General features: G+C 35.1%; 1 protein-coding gene across 1 annotated transcript in view; it reads left to right on the forward strand.

Annotated features, from left to right (window-relative positions):
* The first annotated feature begins 2,315 nt into the window (after positions 1–2,315).
* Positions 2,316–9,674, forward strand: part of LOC108728109 (synaptic vesicle glycoprotein 2B) — a 27,889-nt gene continuing 20,530 nt past the window's right edge. The window contains exon 1 of the mRNA XM_018456478.1: positions 2,316–2,488. The gene's annotated coding sequence lies outside the window, so the exon portion shown is untranslated. The remainder of the gene's footprint in view (positions 2,489–9,674) is intronic.

A 9,674-nucleotide genomic window follows, 5' to 3' on the forward strand; every position in this document is an offset into this window, starting at 1 on the left:
GAAAACCTGTTTCAGATCGCTGCCGGTGATACGGGCTAATGTACCGTGTCCGCGATCGTTTTCCACCCCTTTACAGATATGGCTTAACTTTAGAATAGCTAAATGTTACTCTTGTCATTCTATTTTAATTACGGTAACAAGCTCGATTCTGGAACTCGAGACAAAGAGAGAGCGAGAGGGAGAGAAATTATTAAATTATCGCGATTAAATCGCAACGCGATTTAGCCGCACAAATTTTACGCAGGCATTGATGCTTCGATTCAAAAGAGTTCGGGTCATTCGTCTGGAAATCCTCTGAATGCACTTTACCGGTACGCGATCGGGAATGTTTCTCGATCACGAAGCGCCTTTCACATCGCGAAGTAAGATAGCGGCGCACCGAAGACGTTGAAATATCGCCACCGGACGCGAATAAATTGACGAATGAGTCATGAGTGTAAATGAGATTTGATAGGGCCAAATTATTTCCGTACGTCGCTTCTTCGAGCCTGGTGAACCAGGGCGGTGGAAGGGATAGATAAATAGATAGATAAAGGCGTTTACTATATATATTCAACTCTCTAAGAACATGGAAGTAAAAAAAGAGTGAAACAACAAAAATATACAAAAATAATTAGAGTCCGACCGAAACTTTTACCGAAACTAAAAACGAACACTCATTACGTGTCAGTTTCGACTGAAACCATATAACTCTCTTCTTCATAAATATTAATTTTAATATGTGTAATTATTATTTCAATAATTAAATTGTGATATTTATGAAGAAGAAGCACTTGTATTCTTTGGCCAAAATTGACATACAACCGAAATTTCGGTTTTCGATTTCGGCCGAAATTTAATTATTGTTTCAATAAATTATGATATTTATGAAGAAAAATTTATGATATATGGGCATGTCTATACATATGGCTTTATAGGATTCCTATTTTTTAATATTAGTTTCGGTTTCGGTTGAAATTGACATGTAGCCGAGTGTTTCGGTTTAGTTTCGGCAAAAGTTTCAATCGGACTCTAAAAATAATACAAGAAATTAGTAAGGATGGAGGGAGAGAGAAAACGCCGCGTGTGGATGACACTACTCTTAATTAGAATTGTTACTTTTGACAATTTCGTAAATTCGAAGCTTCGAAAGAATTCCAGTTTTTTGATACGTTAACTCCGAACTTTCGAAGTGTAATGTCTTAAAGCTTCGAAACTTCGAAAAATACATTTGCGCGAATAGGGAAAAAATGAAAATATATTCGTAATACTTTTAAGTTTGTATCGCCGAAAATTGGAAGTTTAAACAAAAATATGTTGAAATAAAAACATTACGTAAATTACAAGAACATAAGTATCTTTTTTAAATAAAAACATATTCGTTATTGTTAGCTATATTGAATCAATAATTGTATAATTTTGATTCTTTTAAACTTCGAAGAGTGAAATATAAAAGCTTCGAAGCTTCGAAGTTTCGACCTTCGGAGATGTTAATGCTGAAGCTTTTGACTCTTCAATGCCTCGAAATTTGAATGTCGAAGCCTTCGTAGCAAATCATCAGCCCTACTCCTAATAGAGAGGAGGATTACCGCTCACACGCCGCGTTACTACGACAAATTATATTATTATATGGTAGTCACTATTGAATTGACATCGTACGTGCACGATTTTCGTTGCGCGGAACCGTGGGAATAATGATGGCGCGAGTGAACGGCGCGCAATATTTCAGGGGAACTCGCGTGGCGACCGGTAAGCGTTTTCTTACGGTCATTCATGATACTACAATCCGGCAATAGGATGATTGCTTGACGGTCAGTGACTAAGTGGATATAAAGCCTTCTACAGCAATCTAACACGAGCCAGGACGCAGGAGCGCAGAGGCCGGGCCCAATTCTCGTCTCTCTCTTCTTTTTTTCTCTTTCGTATAAAATTACGAACTGTCTCTCTTCATCCTGATCGTTACTCATCCTAATCGTTTATTGATCGTATCCCGAAATGTTCCCGAATATCCAACGAGGGTCAAATGTATCGATTGCTTCGATTTAACCGACATTCTTAGATTCAGCCGAACATTTCGCGTTACGAAATATATTTATATTTTCCTGACGAATCTTTTCTCCTAATCTCCCACAAACGTTCGCTCCTAATCGCATCCGCGAGCTGCAAACGAAGACCGATAAATTTTCAGTTACAGCCGAGGTGCGAGATAATAAGTAGGATTTGGTCCGCCCGATTCCGACGTCCCTGGGATGGCGGTAGTACTAACCCTGCTGAAAGATTGGCAGACATACTCACCGCGAACTGACCCCTCTGTGATTTAGTTACGTCTCTATGGACGCGTCGCCAAGTCGCGCGTGTTTGACACCACCGTAGAAAGTAGAAGTGACAGCCACCGCGGTGGACGAGGTGATTCGGAGAGTTCGTTCACGCCGTTTGCTTGTTATCTCTTCTTTCGTTGAATGAGCTTCCGCTGGTTCGACATCGTCCCGTTTCGAGATATTATGATTAGGTGAGTCCGTTATTTCTATGTCACAACTGAGGATCCGTTCTTTTTAGTTAAACTTCTTGCACCGTGGAATCTCCAACGTGGAGAGTAAAAGAGAAAAGAGAGATGAACCGTGCAAGAAGTTCAGCTGAAGAGAACAGAACAGACTTTGAGACACTTTGCAATGAAATTCAAGATGTCCCGGAAACACCGAAACATATTTTACATACAGATTCTTAGTTAATAGAGTCGACTTTGGTTTTTTTGCTTCAGAAAGGCTAATGTCGATGATCAAATCATTCTAAAGATTAAAAGAGAGATTTCCTTAACCCGGCGTGAGTGAGGTCGGGTATCTCATATCCAGACATTTTTAAAATAAATATTTTTGTTTGTTATTGTATTTCGTGGAACTCCGCTCTCTTGGTACCTGAAAGGAAAGGTGCGGAGAGGGGTTTGCATTTTTACGAAATAATTATAACCTAGCGTTTAAGTGCGAAAAAATAAATAATTTCAAACACAAATTAACTGTTATTTTATTATATTGATACGTTTAGGACATCCAGGAGAAAGTAATACAATATAATAACGAATCATTATATAGTATTATTATAAGCAAAATCTTTGAATAGATATATGGGTATATGATACCCACCTCATAGTCGGTGTAACAATTACCCACCTCATTCACGCCGGGTTAAAACTATTCCTCATGCGGGATTGTTGAATTGCGATTATAATATTAAATCATTCTAGACTTTAAAAGAGAAAGTTTTGACTGATTTCAAATTTTTTAATTAATTTTATACTTTTTGAAAAAACGAACTTTTACATATTTATCAGATTTCATTATAAGAAATCTTCCACTCGTAACATTCTTACGATACTTTTAGTTGTACTTCTGGAAACATCGTTTGACGTTCACGTTGATTCTTATTACTACTTAACTACGTTCTGTCAATCTTCATCGTAAATTTTATCTTTACGACAGAAGGTGAACATTTTCTCTCCTCCAATGGAGACGCAACGAACGACAATTTTAGTAACAGGCATTCAACGGCTTTGTTACTCGCTAAACGGAGCGAAATTACGTTGATAAAGCAATTCTAGGTATATGATTAAGCTTGTGAAATCAGTAATCCAAATATTTGTTATTTAAGACTCACGGTTCGCTGTGGTTATCTGAGAAAAAAGGCAAGAGTTAAATTAGAGGACAAAGTCCGAGGACAAAGGACGGTGGTAGACTTGATGCGCGGGCGCGCGCGAGTACGGTTTCCCTCCGAGCCCCTTAGAGCTCTTGCGCGAGCGATCGTCTCGCGCGATCGCGCCTCTTCCTCGCCGCGCCAGGAATTTCCTGCATAGTACTCGCGGACAACGCTGATACCCACGCGATGGTACGGTCAGGCACTTACAGCGGCGCTCGCTCGATCCGCAACACGTTTTTGCATCTCTTGCCGGTTGATTGCCCCTCGAGCACGCCGATGATGACGTCAGCATTCTGGATGAGTCACTGCATTTAATTCGCGCAGCACGAGCTAACATACGCTCGTATGCGCGCATAATTTGGCCTGCATTCGCGGGCGCGTGTGCATCGCATACGCAGCGTGCGTCGCGAGGAAATACGGAGGAGAATACGGAAATTGAAGGGTGGATCAGTGCTGACGGGTCTGTTCAAAAGTCATCCCCGTACATTGCCGTTTCTTCAATATTTTAGCCGTAATTTGGATATTTCTTTGTATTTCCCTCCCAAAAAGTCCCCCAAAAATGCTTCTAAACTTTTTATAAAATCCAAATCTCCAAAATATCTCTCGATGGAAAGAAAAACGTCATCCAAATTTAAGGGAAAATCTTCCAACCTAGCAAGAGAGGGGGATATATCGCAAGGATTCTCCGTGAGATTGTGGTCCCTTCAAAACGTTCTTCCGATTTAAGCTGAATGTGAATATGTTTGCCTGGAAGCATCGATATCTTGTTCTGTCTCCGGCAGATTTATAACCGCTTTTATCGCAATGCGCGTTTTTTTTTATTCACAGCAACAAGGAGTGTAATGAGGTGTATATATACATATAACGTAGAAAAACATCTCGTTTTAGAACAAACAGTTAAACGAGAATCGCGTGGTCAGGCGTGTGATCCAACTTGATCGCACATTGATCCAGATCACACTGGTCGATCCGGATACAGAGGAGAGCGTGGATAAGCGCTACAATCAATTAATATCTCGTAAAGATGAGATATCATCGTGAGCTTTCATCGTTTATTCATATACACTGTCAATTAGAAGTTGGAGACCATTAATTGAAAATATAGAAAATAGTACGGAAAGAATGTTTTGTTGAAGTATTAAAAAATGTAACCAGAGGTCTAAAAATAATTTTGTTAGTCGACTATCAAAATAATTATGTAAAACACTCAAGCTGATTGCTAGAATGTCAACATTTTTTTGCAGTATCATCATGTGTTTGAGTTTCCTATATAATTATTTTAATAGTCCGGTAAAATTATTTTTAGATCTGTATCTATACATAAATTTTTACTTCAGCAAAATTGGTCTTTCGTGTATCGGTTACATAAAACGAAGTTAAACTTATGCATTGTAATTCAATGCATTATAAATTTTTATTATTTTACTCATTGTTTTGTAAGATAAAAAAATTGTATAAAACAAAAAGATAATAATAATGTGAAATGATTGAAAGTTTTACTAAAAATATTTTTTACAAAAGAAGTTTTAACAAGTATTAGATATTTTTTTCGTCAAAGTAACTACCCTCTACATTTAATTATTTTTTTTAATAATCTAGCTAGGTATTTATTTTTTTCGTGATGGAAGATTCTTTCATTTATCTTCTAAAATAGGCGACAGTTCAGTTTTGAAAAAAGGCAATTTTATAACCATTGTTCATTTTCTTGGAATTAAACAATGCCATGTTAATCACAAATGTGTTAAATATGACGTCTATTTACTTTCAAATAAAAAAAAATACCGAGACTAATAGTTCTGAGAAGATAAGGATTTTTCAATTAAATTTTTTATTAAAATACTCTTTTTATATATGATTCCAAACTTTTGATGTGTTTACCAAACTGGTAATGTGTATCTCTCTCTCTCTCTCTCTCTCTCTCTCTCTCTCTCTCTCTCTCTCCCTCCCTCTCCTCTCCCTCTTCTCTCTCTTTCGTGCGTCTTTGCGTATACTTTTAAATAGCAAGACGGTATCCGTACGCATCGTGTTCATGCGTCACATCCTTAAGAGCGCGTCCAATCAACAAGGATAGACGTTGTTGATTGCACGCATGCATAATACGCTATCTATTATATAACGCCATTGTAAATAGTCTTTACAATGCAAATTCAGATTTTTCCGTATATCACCTAGGCGATATAAGATTTTGTAAAAGAATCCCGAGACTTTCAAATTAAGAGGAAGATGTACGGAAGACGCGTGCGAATTTAAGAAGAGAAGATAAGTATAGGGATGATGGTGAACGCGTGTCGATGATACTCTAACGATGAAAAACGACGCGATTACATGTGTGTGTGTGCAATACAATCAATTACGCGACCGTCATATATCAATCGGTGACGTCAACGATAAACAGTGTAACGTGATTTTCAACGGTACCTCGTGAGGCGGTGCTATATTTAATTTCGACCTGGAAATTTTCGTGATAGAAGCATGCATTTTCGCACGGTATTATCTTTACTGAAAGAATGTGCGTTAAAAACCGTCCGATTGAGAAAAGCGATCGTAATCATGTCGTAGATTGAACGATGATAAACAAGATGATGAATCGTTTGCTGAACGGAGAATTCTTTAAAACATAGAGCATGAATTGCGCCATCCGTATGTAAAATTGACTGATAAAAATGAAAGAGATATAGAACGCGAAGACGGCCAATCTTTATATATCTTTTTCTATTCAAGCAATTAATATGTTAGAAAGAGAAGCAAATCGGCCATTTTTACGCTTTCTCTCTCTTATTTTTCTCTCTTATTTGATCACATTTGATCAGTGTTTTCCGTTATCTAAATAAAATTATCTAGATAATTATATGGATAAAGAAATGACTTTATCTTATGTTTATCTAGATATATTATTAAGAATATAGATTATCTTTATGTTATTATAGATAAAATCTTTTTCAAATTAACTAAGATTGTAGAAGAGTATTGTAAAAAAATTTCTGTATAACTTCTAATAGTAGTAATGATGAAAATTTTTTTATGATATAGATAAAACTAGGATTAGTATGACATCAGTCATAATTCAAAGCGACATTGAAGTACTTTCATATTTAGAAGATAAATCCAAGGAATTAGATATTTTTAATTTGTATCCACACGTGTCAAACAAATTTTTTTTAAGTATGACACATTATTGCCATTATTAGCGCCAATAGAGCGCCTTTTTATTTGTGGACAACAAATATTAATTCCACGTAGAAACCGTTTGTTAGACGAAATGTTCAAAAAACTTTTATTCGTAAAAAATAAAGATTAATGAAAATATAAATACATTTTTTGTATCCTAATGCTCAATTTCTTCACTTGCAGATAACTTACGGATAACCTTATTCAGAAGATATCTCCATTATATTCTGGGAGATATTTCTTGGATAGTTATCTAGAGATGAAAAAATTGGATATAAATTGTTTTACTGTCTAATAATTAGTTAAAAATAAAATTATCTTAAAAGTTACCTAGATAAAATTTTTTTAATTTCATCTTTTATCTAGATTAATGTAAAGTTTAGTCTAGTTTAATCATCTTTATCTTATCTAAGATATATTTTTGTGTGATTTATCTTATCTATATCTAGATAATTTTTAATTATCTAAGTGCAACACTGTATTTGATATACTATTTAGATACGTATGGCGCAGTCCATGTTCTACGTCTTTGCTTAAAACTAATCCTCGTGCGAAAGGATTAAATTGCGATTACTATTACAAAAGCAACGTGATTCACGAGAGTCAAGGAATAATAACTCGCGCAGCAAGCTGCAGATCGGTCTCTAATTTAAAGCGCTTTGTTAAGTCTCGCGGTTAAGACATACGACAAACACTCGTGCAATTATCGCAATTTCTTTTGGTACGAATCTCCCGTATCATATGCATCTTTTTAAGATAGATAAACGTAAATGATAAATACCACTACTGCGCACACACAATTTAGGTAACTACGTATTTGCCTCCAAGATCCATTTCTATTCGTTTTAATTTCGAATAATTTCGATGAGACAATAAATAAAATTCCGAGAGGAATTCAACAGAAGAAATATTTTATCCCACATAGCACATTTTATCCTGAAGATATTCCAAAATTATTCCATATTGACATAACGATCCCACAGATATCCCATCCGGAATATCCCAAGAAAATATCGTGAAACATCGTAGGACATCGTAAAATTTCGTGAGTTATCATAAGATGTTCTATCAATATCTTAAGATATCCTAACTTATTCAAATTATAATCTTTTCACCACACAACACAATTCTCCAAGAAATGTCCCAAGGATGCACAGAATACAGCAAAAGTTTGCAATAATTGCAATTGAAGAGTGTCAGAACTAAAAGATTAGAAGTAAAGAATGTCATAATTATTTTGGACACAAACGATATGACGTACTGCGTGCCAATTAAGATATATTTCATATGAAGCTTACAAAGATTTTTATTATACTGAATGTTATACTAAGGCTGTAGTTCGAAAACATTACTCGGATGCCCCCATGTATCCTATCCTTCTTTAACATTGGATGAACAACAACGACAAAACGATACACTGAGGAACTCGGGAATTTAACTAATAAGGAGAAAAAGAAAATCAATCTTAAGTTTAGTGAACTTTGCTTTGATTGGTTAAATTCCAATCCAATCCAATCTCAATCTCAATCTCTAATCTAACAGACTATGGTTTAATCTAATATTAAAGAGTTGCATTCAGTTTTGAAATTGCGGTACTTCATCAAAAACCATTAAATCCCAAAAACCCCCCCTATAAGTTTTGTTTTAAACCCGTGTAACCCTTCCCTCCTAAAATTTGTAGATCGCAATTGATATTTAGAGATAAAAAGAGTTGCTTTTTCCGAAAATCTAATCGACGCTGAAGTGAAATAGAGATATAAAAAATAAAAGTAAATGTGAAAAAAAGAATAATAATAGAAATAGACTTAATATATACTCATACAATACAGATCTTCATGGAATATTTTAAAGTCGCCCAGAGGACGTCCTCTAAACGTTTTCAGGATATCTCTCGGATAAAATGAATGTGTTGCATATGGATAATGTTATTATTGGAAAAAATTACAAGTAAATTGTCCGAGAATAAATTACAAATAAAATGTCTGAATACTTTGACTCATTTTCAAGCTATTTTCGATGGAAAATCGTAATATATTCTCACATGAGAGTGATAAGGATCAAAGTTGTCAAATAAAGAAAATAAACAATCCTTGCCTTTTTGTTGACAAGTATTAAACTAATAAATGATTTTGTCTATCTTTTTCAGTAGAATAAATCGATATAATTTATTATAGCTCACTGAAATAACAATTATATAATAAAGATTTAAAATAGAAAACCGCGTAAGAATTTCTTAATACTTAATGGGTTAATTAAACCGGATGTGTAAAAGAGCGAAACACAAAGTATACAATGCAAAGTAATGTGAAGTAATTAGCACATGTCTAACATACAGAATAAATACAACGTAATCACTTTTGATCGAGCGTTATCATTGATTTATTTCGGTCTTTCTATTTGTAGCGTTTTGTCAACAGGCGGCGCAGTTTATTCGAAAATCGAAAGGAACGAAAATATAATGTAGTATCACCATGTATGATGTGCATTTAATGTGCAACGAATATACATGTATCCATAAAAAAGTACATACATCAAATGAATCCGTGAAAAACTGTGTGTGTAAATTTTTGTGCGTATATTTTTGTCACTCTGCTAATTCTAATGAATATTAGAATTAAATTTTAAGCACGAAGAGATACAGAATAGTATCTCAATGATACTCGGTTTTAGTATGATTGCTTATTAAGATAAAGAAAGAGATTCGGCGGAGGCAAATGAAGTCTTTAATTTCCCATGTGTTAATTAATCAATGTTACAATGTACGGTGTTTATCATGTGACGAAATACACACACACACACACACACACACACACACACACACACACACAAACACACACACA

Source organism: Mycetomoellerius zeteki, unplaced genomic scaffold (genome assembly GCF_001594055.1).
Source record: "Mycetomoellerius zeteki isolate Tzet28-1 unplaced genomic scaffold, Tzet1.0 scaffold58, whole genome shotgun sequence".
Lineage (NCBI taxonomy): Eukaryota > Metazoa > Arthropoda > Insecta > Hymenoptera > Formicidae > Mycetomoellerius > Mycetomoellerius zeteki.